Source organism: Setaria viridis, chromosome 2, assembly GCF_005286985.2.
Source record: "Setaria viridis chromosome 2, Setaria_viridis_v4.0, whole genome shotgun sequence".
NCBI lineage: Eukaryota > Viridiplantae > Streptophyta > Magnoliopsida > Poales > Poaceae > Setaria > Setaria viridis.
In genome coordinates this window covers 27,601,709-27,621,647 of record NC_048264.2, presented here as the reverse complement: position 1 = coordinate 27,621,647, position 19,939 = coordinate 27,601,709, and positions in this window count along the sequence as shown.

Here is a 19,939-nt window from a genome sequence, read left to right as displayed (position 1 = left end):
CTGTTTGTTTTGAGCAATTACGGCAGGTGCTCTACCTTATAATTAGTGTAGAGAAGCATGGCGTTATGTACAATCCCGACTGTTTACCAGAGTGAACTAAAAGAAAACAAAACTACTAAAAGAGGAGCAACAACTCTAGTAACATCATGAATCTAGAGAGGATCATTATGCGCTGTACATGGATGGCCTCAATTGCCTGTGTCGTTTGCAACTTTATTAGAATTAGCTACCCGATATGCGATGGTAAGTGTAAGGAATTGGTGCTCGTAGCCTAATAAGGGGAGAGGATGAATTATGCAAATTTAAAACCTTAACCTATGGCTTCCACTATAAAGCATCAAAAATAAACTGGATCATGCTATCAAGATGTGCAACTAAGGTTGATCTAGTAAAAATTCCCACCCAAACAAGTTTTGCAACCTAGAGCCAATCCTATCAAGATACTACTCTAGAATGTAACGGCACTCAAGTTGCAAATATGAAATACGGAAACGTAAAGGAGTGGGTTAGGAAGGATGCAAACTCGGCACGACGATTTTTTTCCCATGGTATCGGTAGTCAAAAGCACCCTTAGTCCACGTTGGAGCTCCACTAAGGATATGCTCCCGGTCACCAAGTCTCTCTCGATCAAGGTCTTTTGCTCGTGACAAAGGCTCTCCCCAAGCCAGATGAGAAGCTTGCCACTAAGGCAAGACTCACCACTCCCTCTCTTTTGGTCACCTTGACATCATCTCCACTATGGAGCTTCTCCACGAAGGAGGGATCCTCGCGCACGGTCGTCGTCGCTGCTCCACACCAAGCCGGAGGGTCGAAGACTTGCTGGCAAGCCACCAAAGCTCCAAAGCGCTAGCGCACCAAACTTACAATGGTAGTTTACTCTTTGAACCAACCACAAGGTAGCAAACTCTCTCTAGGCCTATCCTAGCAGTAATCACTCTGTAAGCATGTGCTAATTGCCTTTCGATGATCACTTTAGCACTATGGGGGTATGGATGTGTTGTTGATGTGCCTTGCACTCCAATGGATTCTTGCACACTCCAATAACTCCAAATGAGGGGTAGAAGGGGTATAAATAGCCCAACATATCAAATGAGCTGTTCCTCCAACAACTAGAAGAACGACTCTAGAAATTCGTCCGACGCTTAGTGCAATGGTGCAGTGGAATAAGCGGTGCTGCAATATGTGCCTTTGTATTTCGATCATAACTCTCAACTCCGAATCTGATTTCGATGATCTTATACTTGTTGGAAAGCTTATAAAATTCCACACACGATTATTGAAAAACCAAACCATCAATCACATTTTGAGCACCGAATGAATGCCCAAAGTCCGACGGTACCATCGGACCTTTCGGTCACCACATCGCTACTCTTCGTATTTTGGTCATAAATTTTTGCTCCGAACTTCATTTTTGATGATCTTGTACTTGTTGGAAAGCTTGTGAAATTCTATACAAGAGTTTCAAAAAATTAGATCCTTTTATCAAATTTTAGCACCGGATAAATACCTCAAAAGTCCAACACATACAATTTTTCAAGCATCGGATCTTTCAGTGCCCCTCACACCCATTTGTCCAACTCTTTGGAGATTTTGACAAAGTAAATATGCAAACTCTGATGGTAGCATCGGATGATCCGGTGTACGTCTTGTATGTTCATCGGATCATCCGTTGAGTGCATTTTTGTAAGCACCGGATGTTCCTCTTCTTTGTCCGATGGTACCATCGGATCTTCCTGTGCCCATTTTTTTGCACATCTTATTTTGGGCATAACTTTCTACTCCGAAGTTCGATTTTGATGATCTTGGACTCTGTGGAAAGCTTGTGAAGTATTCTACATGATTCTGCAATAATCCAAGGTATTTGATCCACCCAAAAATAACTATTCATGGGACAAGTCCAATTCATTTCTCTCTCTATCCCGGCTTCGATATCTTTCTTTGCGTTGCATCCATGGAACTTATGAAACCTACAAGTGCTCATTCTTGATACACATGTTAGTTCCAATGATAATATTGTCATTCAATCACCAAAATCACAATCATGGTCTAAAGGGCAATTTTTCTTACAGTAAGTAGTTGTCCTGGGTTCAGTGCTTTATTGTCGAAGATCCAACGGCAGCGTTCCTTCCATACTCCATAGGTTCCAAGCAGTGTAGATGAGTATGATACCGTGAACTGTTCCAGGCAGTACACGAGCACATGCGCATGATCTCGTCACGCATCAATGGTCGAATGGTGGACGCATGTATCAATGGCTATTCTTGTCTGCGCTCTGTGCAAGTGAGTGCTAACTGCTAACATAGACGTGTAGCCCTATCTTGTGGAGTGCAGCTGGAGTTCGTTGTATCAGCACAGCGGCGCTGCATCAATCAGTGTCTTGGACAGATGAGACCAAATTAAAGGATAATTCAGGGCCAGCCAATGTATTTGTCCAAATCAAGCATTTATACTAGAAATTCTTCAAGTGCAAAAATATCACAACTTGTAGAGGAAAAAAGAGCTTAATTCGGTGGGTGTACATGTTATTAGCTGGCATGGTTGTTATGCACAAATCGCATGTGCATAACACGGTGGTCAGATCAACATCTAATCATCCAAAACAACACAAGGTCGGCATTTGGGGATCGCGCAGCTACCAAATTGCAACTGCTCCCTATCGCAATGGTGGGCTAGCTTGCGGATATTACTACCACCAAATAGCAGAGAGGGATTTGACAGCTTGTTTGCTATCAGGGCAGATATGGAAGGAACGCAATGCCAGTCTTCCGCGACGACGACAGCACTACACAGCAGGTGCTCATGAAGATCAGGCAGGATGCCGATCTCTGGATCAGTGCCGGCGCCAAGGAACTTGGTCGTTTGCGCGGTGAGTAGTTAGTCTTAGAGCTTCTTTTCCTCCCGGTTGTCATTGTGATGTAAATTAAACTCTAAGCCTATGCCGTGGTGTATGCCCGGTGTGCCAGCATAGCCGGCAGTCGTAAACTCTTCAACCACATCTTCTTCTTTAATACAATGATGCGCAGATCTCCTGTTCAGAAAAACACAAGATCTCCGATGGCCATAAAAGACTGACTTGCACGTACACGTAACAATGCTCGGCAGCCGACATAAAGGTGGTCAAATCGGCATTATGAAGCACGGGTGTGTACGTGTGGTATTGGTTTAATACCTGGTGACAGTACTATAAGCTGATCCCATTACATCCCATGGCACTACTCCATCAGCAGATAGTAGCTAAATAATGTCACCACAAAACTTTTAAGGCCCTTCTGGAACACGGGATTGAAATTAAAAAAAAACGCAGGAGCATGCATATCGACCACATGAAAAGGAAGAAATCAAAATGCATACCGATTACACGAAAAAGGAGAAACAATAATGCAGTCCTGCTCTTTTGATAGCTAAATGATGACGGAGAGTTGAATACACAATCTTAAATCGTTCACTGCCACGTAGAATTCCTGCCTCCGCCCCTCTGGCCGGTGTCGGATGCCACTGTGAGAGACATTGTCCATCTATATCATCACAAGATCACTAGTACAAACGAATGCATGGAACCATCCAAACGACTACATGTGCGCGTGCATATACGTGCGAGCGAGCGCGCACGTACACCTGCATGATCGATCTCTCCTGAAGATGATATCGTGCAGCGATTGGCACGTACGATGCACATCATCAATCGGTCGATGGACGGCCGTGCATGTGCATGCACGCTGTCAGAAGTTGACACGCGAACCGTGCCCGTTACACGCCGAGACAAGTCGTGTGTACTGTGCGCGGTACGTGGTACAGGCGCGATCGTGGAGCGCAGCTGGAGTTTGTTGTTATTGTCTGCAGTTCTGCGTATGCGGCTGTAGCAGTACAGTGGTATGTTGCACATGATCAACTGGATTAGAGGGCACAAGTGGACCGTTGGTCTAGATCAAACAACAGTGGCGCTTCAAGTCACTATTAGAGAACTAACCTTCCATGCGCCTTCTTTTATCACGGTTTTAAGTTGGCCTGAGACAAAAGGGGGCGCGCCACGGTAGGCTGGAATGGAGCAGAGCTTTACTCCCGGTTGGTAATTGCAACCGGGACTAAAAGCTCCCATTTAGTCCCGGTTGTAACGGCCAGAGTTCAGGCGTCGGTAGCGTGCCCTTTTTATCCCGGTTGGAGCCTCCAACCGGGACAAAAGGGTGGTCCTTTTGTCCTAGCTGGTGTTACCAACCGGGACAAAAAGTTTAGTCCCGGTTGGTAATTCCAACTGGGATAAAGGGCCGGTTGGTAATTCCAACCGGGAGTAAATTTCAACCGGGACAAAATGTGTTCCTTTTTATCCCGGTTGAAGTTTTTAACCGGGATAAAAACTCATCCCCCATTAAATCCCAAGACAGAGGTCTTTCTTCCTCCTTCAGCCCGAGCCAGTCCACTCCATAAAGACAGAGAGCTTCATCTACTCTCCGGTGGCGCCGAAGCAAGGGAGGTGCTGCCCAAATTTTTTCCCTCATTTCCATGGGAATTTCACTCATCCAAAGTATTGTGAAGGTTAGCTACTTCATCCTCTTATTATGCTTTAATTTATGCTTTCGAGAGGGAGAAAAATGAGTTTGTTTGTTAGAAAGAGGGAGAATGAAGAGGATATGTATTTATACATGTTTTTGAGCTAGAATGTGATGGATAGTTTGCTTGTTACGATTGGTATTAGTTAAAACAACTTGATGTGTAGAATGGAGATGGATAGTTTATTTGCTAGAATGTGAAGTAGAAAATAGAGAGGATTTTGAGCTAGAATGTGAGGGAGATTGGAGTGTAAATGTGAGGTAGAATTGAGAGGATTCCAATATTAATTATGAGGACAAAATTAGTATGTCATATGTGTCATATATAGTATGTATCCATCAGCGATTTAAGAATGATGCTACCCTTGTCTAGACGGTTTATCTTATCAAATTTAATATGGTTTTTCAAATCCGTACTTGTTGAACTTGCATACCGTGTTCATCTCGGTAAGCATGTTCTCCGCCGAGCAGCGACGAACGTCAAGAAGGAGCTCCGATTCTACAAGAAAGAGCGGCAGTGGACATCGTGGAAGACCGTGTACCCTTTCTCGTAGAATCGAAGCTCTTCCATTGCGAAGTACGGTGCCGTCCAGTGGAGAACATGCTCGCCGAGATGATCACGGTCTTCAAGTTCAACAAGTTCTGCAGTGCTAAGGTATGAATTTTTGTACATAGAGATGGCTTCTGCTGCTGGAGGTAGTGGCGATGGGGGGTGATCGTCATTCCTCTCACGGCAAGGGGAAAATCATAGTTGGCCCTCATGATAAGCCGAAGAAAATGAGCACGTGGGAGAAAGCAATGCTTCATTTTTTGCAAAGATGTCATGAAAATGTTGTTACGGTGGGTCAGGAATATCCTTTTGGTGGTCGTTATGCTCCATCATCAGTCCTGGGTGTTTCACGTTGACATAGTACTACCGTTGCAGGAGGTACAAATAAATCACAGGATGAGGCTGGGTCAGCGGAACTTTCATCTTCGCCACCCGATGAAGAGGGTACCCAAGTGGACATGTTCCTCAACATGTCCGGCTGTGACAATGAAGAGCCCGAGCCCCAGCAAAACCTTGCCGTGGCGGAAGGTTTCGACGAGGTATATATAATTTCCATTGTTTTGCCCCATCTATAATGTATTATTCGTTATTACTGTGTACTAATTAACGAATCTTGAACTATTAGCCCTTTGGATCGACGAAACATAAGATGCCCCAAGGTTGTACAAGGGTAATGGATGGGAGGCTTATCATCACGGAAGGCATAGAAGAGGGTAGGATGGTTGCTCCCAAAAAGTAGCAAAGAAGTACGTGAGTCAGATCGGGGCAATCGTAAGGGACAACGTGCCCATCAACATCAGGGAATGGAAGGGCAAAAAACTAATCCATACGCACTCCCGGATACACAAAAGAATATGCTGTACGAAGATGTCAAGAGACATTTCACATTTCCCGAAGGATATATTGAAAATGATGTGAAAGCGTGGACGCTGAAGAAGATGGCCACACAATTCCAGACATTCAAGAAGATGCTGGATGCCAACTACCTTAAGAAGGGCCGAACTCCAGATTTTGATGTGTGGTCAAAGTTGAGGGACCACTGGGAGGCATTTGTCGAATACAAGAGGAGCGAAGACGGTGTGAAAAAGATCCAGACCAACACTACAAATGCTGGTCAGAAGGAGTATCATCATCATCTAGGGCGAGGTGGTTATGGCATAGCAATTCCCAGATAGAAGAAGATGGAACAGGACCTAATCGATTGGGGTATAGTACTAGCAACTATTGAATACTCCAAACGATCGAAAAGTTGGTATTACGCTCATGGAGGCTTCCTGAGCCAAGAGGATGGGACGTTGATATTCAATGAGACAATATGTCAGAAGGCCGAAAGGCTTATCAAGATCATTGAAGATTCTAAGGCTGGGAGGTTGAAGGTGGACCGAGAGAATGATGAGCTCACATTGGTCCTCGGGAATCCCGAGCACCCAGGACGTTGCCGAGGGTTCGAGGTCATTCCGTGAAAGTTTGCTTTCCGAGGTGACAGCGCATCATACATAAACCGCAAGCGAAGAAAGGAACAGATCGAGGAGAGCTGGCGACACATGCTAGAATCCAAAGTGCATTCACAAGAAGTAAGAATGTTGGAAGAAATCAATTGTCGAGTGGCCCACGCAGTTGCGAAGTTGGCTCAATCTGGAGCATTGCCAAATACAAACTTTGCCAGCCCTTCCCAACGCCTCTTGAGCAGCTGTGCTTCTACAGGGCTCCCCGATGCGCAGACACCAAGATTACTCGTGGACAAGCAACGGTTCGCTGTGGATGCCAGCACGCAATGCACCTCATGTGAGCTGCATACACCGGTCGGCAACCTCAGTATTAAGGTATACTTATACATAATATTTATGCAATCTTCTTAATTGATCCACGCCTCGGGATCGGAGTTTAATAACTTGTTTACTTCTGCTATATGTACGGGTGACATACGGAAGTGCCTTACTAATCCTGGCAGGACAGACAAGCCATGGCTTGGAGATTCCAGCTGGCTACGCCAGCGTCAGCCTAGAGCAGAACATTGATAGCCAATATGAAGACCTAGTGCTCGACCTCCCGGGAGGCGTCGGGGAAAGGACACTAGGATATGCGCTTCATGGGATCATTCTATGGCATAAACGCTACATCATCATCCCCGGCACGGAAGCACCTCCTCAGAGTTCAAGATCGCTCCCCGCAGATCCCCAGCAGCGACCATATCCTCAAAGCTCAAGACCGTCATCTCCAACACAACCTGCTCCAGGACCGTCACTTCCTGCTCGATCAAGGTCTCCATCTCCACCACATCCTGGTGGTGGGAGCGATGACGACAATAACAACACCACTCCCCGATCACCGTCATCGGGACTAAGAGCAGCCTCGAGGAAGGAACCTGTAGCACCAGTTAAGAAGTCGCGACCACCACCTCCCAAGCCAAGACAAAGAAAGAAGAAAACAAAGGAGCCTGAAGTGACTCATGAGGAACGCTGGGAGGCAATGACTCATGCAGAACAGTGGGTCGAAATCCAAGCAGAGGCTAGGGAGTGGTTCAAGAAACAGGCTGAAGGAAAAAAAGCAAGGGAGATGGAGCCATCGCCAGTAAATCAAAGAGAATTAAATTTTTTTATCAGGATGGAAGAAGGAGCCAAGAAGAGGATACCACTACTATCGAACTACGAACGGGCGTTAGTCAAGGTTGACGAGAGAGAAAAAAGGAAAGGAAAGTCATCTTCCAGTGGTGTTATCCCTGACCTTGGGCATCTACCAGAAAAAGATGCTGAAAAGATAGCAGCAATGCCCTTGGATCAACAAGCACAAGTATTGCAATTCATGGAAGAAATAGGTATGGGACTTGATGAATGTCTAGGGCAAGTTGAGTTGCCAGCTGCACCGCCAGTTGAACTGAGATGGACCTTTGAGCTAGGCAAGTCTCTGGTAAGGCTTGAGTTGGTACAGAAGCTATCAATAAAGATGTACGAATTCTATCAATGGTACATGAAGGTGTCCGCCGACTCGAGGGAGATGTTCAGCCTCAAGGTAAAACCGATAGATTTTTACGACGAAGGTGAGAAAGTCCTGTGGTTAGAATTCAAGGATATATACGAAGTGTACTATCATGATGCCCTGGACGTCTCTCTGATCAGCACCTATGTTCTGTAAGTGTCCGTTTATCTACATGTAAATTTTGGCTCATATCATTATTTTTTTTTGCGTGCGTCACCGCACTAACTTCGTCTTCCATTTGATGTAGGATGCTAATTTAGACATGCCGATGAGAAGGGTACCTCCATATTGGCTTCATGGATCCATCCGTAGTTAACCAAAAATAGATACAGGTCACGCCGGACAAAACCTTGGTGGAAGTATACAATTTCTTAGACAAACAAAAATTCAAGGATTTCATACTACTTCCATACAACTTCAAGTAAGTGTTTGTATTCCATCTACTTTCGTTTTCTTCTTCCTTACCTGATTAATGTTAGTTAGCTCTAATATATATGAACATTTACGTACGCAGCTTCCACTGGATCCTCATTATAATTGAGCCTGAAAGAAGCCACATCACTGTCTTCGATTCGTTGAGGAAAGATTCGGTGGAGTACCGAGACATGCAAGACATGCTAGGCTTGTAATAATTCTGGACCTTTATCTCTATGCAAAAGTTTGTTTTCTAAATTTTCACCTAACACTATATCATTCATTATTTTAATCCGCAGCGCATGGAGACAATTCATTAGGACACATAAAGGTCCATTCAAAGAAAAACTTACATGGAACATAGACTTCCTGGTACGTACGAAGTCTACACATTTTATACATTCTATAACACGAATATTTCATAACTTATTTTTTCCCCACTGGAGTGCTTAAGATAGGAACCCGGGAATAATCTATGTGGCTACTACATCTGTGAGCACACGCACAGTTTTGGGGGACCCAAGGGACTAAAGATGACGCCGCACAACTTTAAAGTACATAAAATAAAACTATTAATAGTTAATTATTTTGTAACTCCTTATATTTAATTGTTCGTGCAACATTCACATATTTCTAAATTATAGATGTTTAATATTCAACATGGACTCTTGAAGAATGAAAGAGTAGCGGCAATATGTGAAGGTCCCATTGGATTCCTGATGGAAGAGGTGGTAAATTCACAAGGAGAATTTTATTACGATGGACAAAATTTAGACGCTCCGAGCAACACCTCGACGGGAAGATTGTAGATATATAGTTTGATTTGTATATATAATATACGCTAAGATCGATTTGTATAGTATGCTAAGAATTGTATATATATACTAAGAATTGTATATATAGTAATTGTATAATTACTAGTTTCATTCGTTTAAATACTAGTTTGGTTTCATTATAAAAAAAGTCTCAACTACTAAAGGTTAACAAAAGGATTACGTGATGCATGAAATTACAGGTGCCATGCAGGTGCCTGCATGGCACGCGCCTAAATTTCATGCAAAACTTTAGTCCCGGTTGGAAAACCCAACTGGAACTAAAGGGGCACCCTTTACTCCCCGTTGGTAATTTACCAACCGGGAGTAAACGCCCTGTCCCGCACCTGGCGTGGCAGTCCCTTTAGTCCCGGTTGGTAAAATCAACCGTGACTAAAGCGTGGCTTTACTCCCGGTTGAAAGATCCGGGACTAAAGACCCCTTTTGTCTTGATTGGTTTATCCCGGATGGATTTTTGGGAGATTTTCTCTCTACCAACCGGGACTAAAGGCGAGCTCTACCAGTGAGTGCTTTCTGTGATGAACACTTCCAAGCGCCAACAAGTGAAAATTAGTCTTGTGTTTCCGATTCAGGCCAACCGCAAGGTTATATAAGTTTGTAAAATATAAGTTATAACTAGATATCTAACAAATAAATGATAGTTAGGCTCATGTTTAGTTTAGTCTTTCCTAGAGTTGAAAATCACCATCCTACTTTAGTTCACGTAGAGTACAAGTTGCTTAGGCATGACTATATTTAAAGAGAAGTTTGTTTCAAAAGACTATTTAAGCATCTTATCTTGCTATAAGCACCTGATGATGCATGTGGTTTCTTTTAATTTAAGCACACCGTACCATGCATGTCTAAGCATATATATCCATTGGGTACTAAAGACCTCTCCACGGGTTACTTCAAAAGGAAAACATATCTAACTCCATCACATATACTGTGTAGGCGAGATGGTAAGGAAGGTTCGCGCGAGGCTTGAGATCGTGGGTTCGAATCCCATGGATCGCGCACGCGCATATTACGCCTGACTTGTAACTTGCTATGAAGCGATACCAGTCAGGCGTCCGGTAGTAAAGGGGGTTAGGTACTAAAGGTCGGTTCTCCAGTAATAACCGTACCATGCATGTCTAAGCACATATATATCCATTGGTCATGCCGTTAGAGTTCAACTGACTATGGCTGATCTGATCTCCTACTATCAACAATCAATGAAACAAAGCCTTGTCTGGCACAGTTTGTGTGACACCTCCATAGAAACAAAGCTGAAAGTGCTGCCAAAAGGTAGATCCTACAACATCTTATATTACTAAGGCTCTGAGTCTTTATTACTATAAAAAAGAAGTTCCCGTTCACTAACTTGGTCAAGCTAGATTGCATGAACCAGAAGTTGATCCAGCAAATAATAGCCGCAGGACATTTTCGTTCAACATACATGTGCAGCTACTAGGACCTATAGGCCGGCGCCGGTTAATATACAGTCATACACCACACCAGACCAGATACAAAGCACAAGCATGAAGCATGCTAGTGTAGTGTGGTGCTGAGCGTTTGGTGAAGTGTGCGCCCACTAGGCCACTAGCATGGCTGGGACGGCTGTTATCCACCGATGCGTACGTGCATATGCTCACGGCCGCGCCGCCGGCCCGCATCCCATGCGAGCGAAACCAAACGGCCGGCCGGCGGCGACCCCTGTATATATGTACGTATGTGTACAGTACACTTGCGCTCACACATGGGGAAATGGGGGGACCGAGATCGACCGTGCATGCGCGCGGCTAGCAGCTATACATGGCTGATGACACACAAGAAGCTTCCTTCCTTTTGTCAACATCTCACGTCTGAGCTAGGAGATGTGCACGTGGTACACTTCACCATACAGGGCGAGAGAAAACAAAATGTGGTCGACCTTGCGTTTGCGTGAGATTATATACTCCCTCCGACCTGTGTATCAAAATATTTGTCGTTATTGATTTTTTTATGTATCGTTTGATCATTCGTCTTATTCAAAGATTTAGTGTAAATGTATGAAAAGATAAGTCATACTTAAAATACATATAATGTCCACAAATAAAATAAATGATACTTAGATAAATTTTTAATAAGATGAATGGTCAAACGTCGTGACTAAAAGTCAACAATGATAAATATATATTTTGATACGGAGGTAGTACATTATTTCTCTGCCCACGCTGTGCCTGGCTTGAATAACAACAAAGGACAACTTTTAAGGCCAATAATGCATGGCACATGACGGCAAGCATCAGCTTATATGCAAGGTCGCTTTTCCCTGCATGCCGCCATCGATACAACTGGTATTATATCTTGAAAGTGTGGATGCTATTGCAAGTTTGACGAGGAAGCCATATGTGTAAGTTGCAGAGAATAACACTAGATTGATACACAATAGTAAGGTTATTGCTATGTGGTGTTTGATAACCCAAAATCCTTTTCCAGTTCTTGTTCAGGGAACACATTGGCTATAGTGGCTACATCTATGGAGATAGTCGCAAAGTGACAGCAAGGCGTTTATTGTTCAGGCATATGCCGCACTCTTGAGTTGTTATGCATTTCTTCGCTTCACATGTGTGGCCTTTCATTTTTAGAATGGGTCTCTAATGCTCAGCAATTTTTCTTATTTATGCTTGTCCATTACTAGTCTGTAATAATCGTGGACTAATTCCTCTTATTTTTGAAGAGGCTGGAACTGGTACTATTATCCATTATCTTAAAAAAGATTGGATTTGGGAATTTTTTAGGTTATGATCAAGGATCTAGTGGTTGGAATTTTTAGGGTTTGGGGAGTTTTTTAGAGTTCAAGATTATTAAGGTCTGAGGTTTTGATATTTGGGTATTTAAAGGACGGTCAAGTGAGGAAGTTTAGTCCGGTAGTTGGTGGTAGAGTATTGTTGGTGATTACAAAATGTCCAAACAGTAGAGGGTGGCTCTACAACAAGACACTTGTCCAAATAGCTTCTAGGGGACTGAGTGGCAGGAATGTTGTCCCTTGATTGAGCCTATAACCCTTCTATTTATAGGCTTGGGGTTGGGGCCTTTTCGGCCAAAGGGCCCTTTTACCCCCCGGTACGGAGCCAGTGGAAACTGGGTCCTCTGGGACGCGATGGTGGGGGTAATGAGGTCAAAACCTTTCCTGGTACGGAGGTTCTCCATACCTAGGGCGACCATGGCGGTCCCGTACGGAGATCTTCCGTACGGGAGGTGGGCGCGGTTGGCCTTTGTGCCTAGGGTTGACGCGGACGCCTCCCCCTTTCTCCTTTTAGGAGATGCGTAAGGCTCTTCCTAGGGCCCACCTTTCACCCGTCTCTCCCGAACGGGCAACACCTCCGGGGGAGCGAAAGGCTTCCGAGGGAGTTCCGAATGACTCGATTGGAAGCCCTTCCTTCCTTCTCGTCTGTTATCCTTGCGGCCTCATCGGCGATCCCATTTCCGTTGTGTTCCGCCCGGGACTCCTACGCGATGGTAACCCTTCAGATCCCAAGTCCGAGGGATCCCCGGAGACTTCCAAGCTTTTGGAAGCCTTTCGGAGGGGATGGTCCCTTCGACCTGCGATCTTAACCCAATTCCTCAATAGCAGTCCTTTCTCGGGGCTTCGTTGTTCAAGCCCCCGGATGACGGGCTCCGAGACCCTTCCGGCTAGTAGGAGAGATAGCCGGTGGAGGAATAGGGTCTGGAGAGCGGTCCGCAAGGGTAGGAAGGCTTTCTTCTTCTTGTTCCCGAGCCCACAGCCAGCTCGGGTGGCGCATCCTAGTCTTCCTCGGCGCCACCTAGCATGGGCTCGGGGGTCGAGACCCGAAAAGTCCCATTAGGCGCGGGGCACGAGGGTGCGCGTGCCTGTTGGTAGTGCCACATGGGTTAGTGGGACACATGTCATCTCCCCGTTGGCTTTGCGTGGTTGGGTCGTGTAGGGATGGTCTGTCGTGGGGGTCCTAGGCCCGCCCGCTTGGCTCTCCTTGGGATTATAAATACCAACCCCCACCTTCCCTTCGAGGGTTTACTCCTTAGCCGCCGTGCCTCCATCTGCCCCTAGCGCTCCCTTCGCTCTTCATTTACCCCCACGACACTTGCGTAGCCCCTATCTCTTGTCAAGCTCCTCTTTCCCCTTCTCGATCGCTCATGGCTCCGAAGAGGGTGGCTTCTTCGGAAGGTGACCCCCCGAAGATCAAGAAGGCATGAGAGGAGCACCTTGTCTCCCGGCGCCTCCCGATAAGCGCGGTGGATGACGAGTACCTAGACAACCTTCATGAGCAGGGGTTAGTTTCCGACAGCCCCCTGGTCTGCCCCTTGAAAGGAGAGTCAATCCCCATTTTGGAACCTAACAAGGTGGTGGTCTTTGCCAAGCAATATGAGTGTGGGCTCCGCTTCCCGTGCTCGAACTTCCTGACCTCCATGTTGGCCTATTACGGGATCGAGATTCAGCATGTGGCCCCAAACTCGATCGTGTGCCTGGACACTTTCAAGTCGGCTTTTCGTGACCCATTCTGCTCATACCTTCGTTCACCTTCATTCTACCTCCATTCGCAAGAAGTTCCACGTCTTCAAGGATGTCAAGACAGAGATTTGCTATGAGCAAGTTTTCATCTACAACCAGGACTAGGCGGCCATTTTTGCCAAAGCTTACAAAGACCAGAGGGAGACCACCGGGTTGTCCAAGTGGTTCTACCAGAACCTCCCAGTGAACTCGCGCATGAAGTCCACCTGCAACAAGCCCAACTCACCTCACAGCCTTCCTTCCCGGCAGATGATGCCCTTCGGGTGAGGGTGGCCTTAGTGGGAACCATTGCGCAATGCTTCTCCATGCAGGACCTAGTGGAGGAGTTCCTGGTCACAGGGGTGTGGCCCCTCGCACAGGGGTGGGAGTTCTCGGTGGTCAGTGACAGCTGGCCTGTCGTGTAGAAGGATAAGGTGGGATGGACCATGTTTCAGAAGCAACTCAAGTGGAACCTCCTCGGTGAGTTCGCTCATTTGAGCTCCGGGATCTGCTCCTACTTTCCTCTGATCCCCTCATCCTGATGTTGGAGGTATGCCCTAGAGGCAATCATAGAGATGATGATATTCCATTTGTATCCATGATTTGTATGTTGTGTTCATTGAATATCCATTGAAGGCTACTTGAATTGATCTGCAATTATGTGAATTGTATGTGAAACTCTTTACTTGTATGGTTATTCTAAAGTTGTCCCTAGTCGGAGTTCATGTGAGGACACACATGAATATTAGACTAGCACATGTATTAGTTGATGACTATGTTTCACAAGTCATGGACATGGAGATGTTGAACTAATAATGTGGACACATGGGGAGACATGTGCTAGGACTGACCCAACACGAGAAGTAGTTCTCTCTTTAAACAACATATACGCTTTGTCCTTAGACCTGAGACTGTTGCATGTATTCTAGATGTGGATCGACCTACTTAGGGGCTATCAAACGCTACGCCGTAACAGGGTAGTTATAAAGGTAGCTTTCGGGTTTGTCAAGAAGCATGCTATGAGACATGGTCAGTCAAGATGGGATTTGCCCCTCTCTGATTGAGAGTGATATCTCTGGGCCCCTCAAGTGATCGGATCCGAAAATGCATGGCCATGCTACGTACGGTTAAGAGTTAACCTACAAAGGGATTCCGAATCACAGGATCGAGAAAGAGCGGTCGGCTTGAAGCTAGACCAAATATCGTGAGGCAAAGGGAATAGCATGTATATTATGTTGTGATGGTTCGTCTGATATGATCTTCGTGTGCGTATAGGAGTTGGCACGTCTTGCTAGAGGCCGCTACCGACTATTGGGCCGAGTAGGAGTACTCGGGCCATGTCTATACGTATCCGAACCCATAGGGTCACACACTTAAGGGGCTGGAAGCCCAATTCGGATCTGATCCGAGTTGGATTAGGTTTAGGAGTACTAATGGGCCTCGGATCCAGAGGCCCATCAGGAACCTCTATAAATAGAGGGGTGGGGGCGCCCTAGGGTTCACACCTTTTTGGCGAAACACACCTGCCGCGCCTCCCACGCCCTCGCCTATTGCAACTCGCGGATCTAGCAATCCGGCTTGCGACGCTTCCTCCCTGCACATGTGGATACCTTGGAGGTGTTGCGCCTGCAGCACTTGGACGAGCCATCGACGAGCCGCCGACGAGCCACGACGAGCCGACGACAAGCCGCGGCACCGGAGGCGATCTTGCTGCACGTGGACGATCTGCTGAGGAGCTGCTGGACGTGATCGACTACGTACGACTACGTTGATCGACTACGTACGACTACGTGATCGTCTTCACTGCATCGACGCATATCTACATCTTCCGCACCAGTAGTGCGTCGAGTGGTAATCCCGTGATCCTTATACGGCAGTTATTCCTAGTCTTACGCGGTAGAAATTTTGATTTGCGCTAGAGTAGCCTACCTCGTATCCCTACACCTGATTCCCACAGACCTATCTTTGGAGGAGATCGAGGCCAAGGCAGATGAGTTGCTAGGCCCCTATAACTCCTCCAAGCCGAGGCCTAGAAGGTCTTGGTGCTTGGTAGCCGGGAAAATAGGATCCTGGCGATCCACAATGTGGGCGTTTAGGAGCGTCTCAACTCGTAGGAAAAACCCCCTCAAGGGGTGAGGGGCTGCGACCAGAGCGGGACCTCCGGAGCCCGAGAAAGGAGGGTGAGGAAGACCAGCTTTGTGGTGATGGGGCTTGCTGGCGGCGATGAGGAGGGGGAAGTGGAGGACTCCAGTGGGGAGGCCGCGCGGGACGGGACTCTAGACAACTCCCCCATTTCTGGGTCTCTCGGGAAGGATCCACCTCTCCTGGCCTCCCTTCTTTGTTACGCTCCCCCTCTGGTTTGGGAGGACCACGTTCCACCTTTCTCGAGATGCATCCTAGGTTCCGCATCCCGAGGGCCTACCCTGAGTTTGACAGTGAAGAGGAGGAGGAAGAGATTCGTAAGTTGTTGGATTTCCTTGGATTGAGTATGTTGTCTCCACTTCCCCGTTGAATGATTAAATGGGCTCTTAAGTTGTGTTCTATAGGGGCCACTAGCCCGTCTCCCGAAAAGGGGAGGGCTGCCATGGTGGTGGAGGAGGAGGAGACGGTGGGTGGCAACGACGAGGGGCGGGAGAGCTTGCTTCCCGAGGAGACCGCTATCCTCCGCCCAGGGCGTAGGAAGGGGTTGTTCTATGGCCCATCCTCTGGGTCAGACTTTGTCTCCTCCGAAGATCTCACGGGTCGTGAGGGTCCCCGTGCGAAGCTGGCCTCCATGGCCTTGGGGCTCTGGGTTCCCTCTCTCCAAAACCTTACTCGGGGAGTCCCCGTCGAGGCAGCGCACAAGGCACTTGCCGCATTGGGAGTCCAGGTTCGTTTTTCCTTCTCTTCTCCTCTCCATACCTCTTGGTTGTGCCATGTAGTTTTTTAATCTTAGAAGGAAATGCTCGACGCATTTAGGTTGTCGTCCTGGCTCAAGTGGCCGCTGCGGTGTCTTCTTCCTCTCAGGAGAGTGCCATCGAGGCCCATGTACAAGAGCTTGAGGTGGCACTAGCGGAAGCTCACCAGGGCGAGACGAATGCTAACGCTCAGGCCTTGCGTGTGGAGCAGGACTGGGATGCAGCATTTGGGCTCTAGCGATGGAGAAGAAGGCCCGGGAGGAAGCTGAGCGTCAAGCATCTTCAGTCTCCTCCTAGCTCCTCGAGGGAGCTTCAGTGGCCTGGACCATCATGGAGGACGTGAGGGCGGCCTTGCTGTTGTTGGGCATTGACGTTGATCCCCCGACTCATCCCCAGGAGAATCTTTTGAAGAGTGTGGACTGGCTCTACCGGGGGATCAACACCATCGCTCTGGGGGCCACCGGCTTCGCCAATGTGTGCGCCCAAACCTCCTGGAGGGGGCCTTCCTAGCGCTGCACATGATCGGGTGCAACCACCTTTGGCTGCGAGGGAGTAGATCCGGGAGCTCCCCAGCAATTCCTCGGTCTTCTTGGAGTGGATCTGGGCTGTGTAGTCTGCCTCTAAGGCCTTTAGGGACTACTGGCTGGACCGCGGTCTCGAGCTGGCCCGTATCTTGGTGGTGGCCGAGGCCCACGCCGTTTTGATGGCCAATGCAGGGGAGAGCCCTAGTAGAACCGAGGGCGCAGCGGGGAATGAGAGCCTTCGGAGCGATTCCCAGTTTGAACTCTTCCCTGGCCGGCCCCTTGAGACTTAGGCGCCCTAAGCCCTTCTTTTATTAGGTTCTTTAGGGCGAGTTTTTGCGCTTGTAGTGGAACTTCCAAGTTGTAATGGACCCTTTTGATTAATGAAGGAGGTGTTTGTGTTCTTTCTAATTCTCATCATTGTGCTTTGGGGGTTCACCCCTCTTCATTTTCAGTTTGTGCGGCGCTGTCGAAAGGCTCCTGCCATGAGGGGGCTGGCTCCATGTAGGGAGCCTGTTTCAAGCGAGGGTTTTCCAGTCGTTTGGGAGTTCGTGCCATGACCCATTTAGAGGTTTTCCCTGAAACCCTCCTTTTTGGCAGGATTTTGGTTCGGGGTTCTTTCCTTTGGGATTGGTCGGACTGGCTAGAGAGGTAGGGGGCCACACCTAGCTGCCAGGAGCACCCCGAGGAAGATTTTTTCGACTTCATCGAGGAGTGTGGCCGCCTATCCGATCAGTTGAAGCCAGATTAGTTCCCCCATTCCGCCCTTGGGGGGCCTAGATTCTTCCGTGCACCCCTCCCCCTCTCCCCTAGGCAGGGGTGCTAGCTAGGGCACCTCCTTTCATAGGGCTGCTCGGCGTTCATCTTTGTCTGCCTCCATGGAGGAGGAGGGATTTCTTGTTGGCCATTCTTTGAGTCTGAGGTGTAACATTTTTCTTCAAAGATTAATAAAGGATTTTATTCTTGTTCTCTCAGGGATCCTCCCGGGTCACTTCCGAGACTACGTTATGCTATGGTGGGGAGCCAATAGCCAAGGCATACGCCTCGATCCCCCTCCCTTAGTGTTGATAGGGGGCCGAGAGGGTGTCTTAACTTTTATTCATCTTCATAGGATGTGAGTCACCCAGCTCTTTCCGCAGACCCGTGCCCTGGATGCTTTACTGTGGCGGAGAAGGATAAAGAGGAAGCTTTGGAGGCCTCAACCCCTTCATCTTTTGTCTAGTGGCTGGTTGAAACAGGACGTTCAGGAGACCAATCCACAGGTGGAGATAGACGTGGCTTTCACCAGACGCCTAGCTGCTGAGGAGGTCCTAGGCAGCGGTGCTCCTTCGGAGGGTGTCAGCGCATTGGCCTCTCAACGCACTGCCTGGGAGGCTTTCACCGTGGACCTTGGGCCCAGTGTTTCCATCAGGGGGTCTTCGTCACGGTCATCCCATTGCCCTCCTCAGCCACAACCTTCTGGGGGGCAGTCCATGTCGTGCTCCAGGGCGCGTGCCCGTGGGCGTGCTTCCCGTAGTTTCTTAGATTATCTCAACCGTTGTGATCTAGGCTAGGTGTCTGTTTCACGTGATGCAGCTCTAAAATTGTTAGTTTTGTGTGGTATTTATTTTTGAAGAAGATCCCGGAAAGGTGTTTGTATTTTTGTGGCCTATTTTTATTTGCTGTGTCGATGTTTCCTGGAAGGGCAACGCCTCCGGTTGAGCATAAGCGCCCTTATCCCGAAGGGCATCGCCTTGGGTGAAGTAGATGTGCGGTAGCTTTGCGGGAGGCGAGAACACTTTTTGGGGGCTACCACCCCGGAAGGGCCCGTGATTCCTGTCGGAAGGCATCGCTTCCGGAAAGGAGTGGGTGTGCAGTTCTACACTGGCGCTCGAGGGCCGCAGCCCCTTAGCCACCCAGTGTGACTCATCGGAAGGCATCGCTTCCGGAGAGGAGCGGGTGTGCAGTGCTACACCGGAACTTGAGGTCCTCAGCCCTTAGCCGCCCAATGCGACTTGTCGGAAAGCATCACTTCTGGAAAGGAGCAGGTGTGCAGTGCTACACCAGCACTCGACGACCTCAGCCCTTAGCCGCCCTGTGCGACTCGTCGGAAAGCATCGGTTCCGGAAAGGAAAAGGCATGCGGTGCTATGCCAGCGCTCGAGGGCCTCAGCCCTTGGCCGCCAAGTGCGACTCATCAGAAAGCATCACTTCCAGAAAGGAGCGGAGAGGAGATGCTGTCAAGCTGAAAACACTTAGATTAGTGCCATGATTGGGAAGACAATCATTACAACATGCCGGTGCCTTGCCGGGGCCTCCCGGTAGCGGTCAGAAGATGCCGCTGATATTTGGACAACAGAAGACTCGTTGTGCTATCCATGTGGCTGGCTTGCAAATGAAGGAAACAAACAAAAACAGATCAAGGCTAAAAAAGAGAAGACAAAAAACTTGCAGTGGCGCTGGTCTCCTGGCCAGTGATGGGCCATGCGCTGAGCCTTGCCTGTCTTACCCAAGCTCAGGGGTAGTACCAGATGCGGAGGTCCGCATTCAATGAGTGGGGGTCTTCTTCTCCATCCGACAAAGTCAGGCGGTAACTTCTCAGGTAGTTGCTTGCGGTGACGATGAAGGGTCCTTCCCACTTGCTTTCGAACTTGCCTAGGGCGTCAGAAATCCTCCGAACATGCAGGACCAAGTTTCCTTCTGCGAACAAGCGACTTCGCGTCCTCCTGTCGCGCCAAGCCCTCATTTCCGC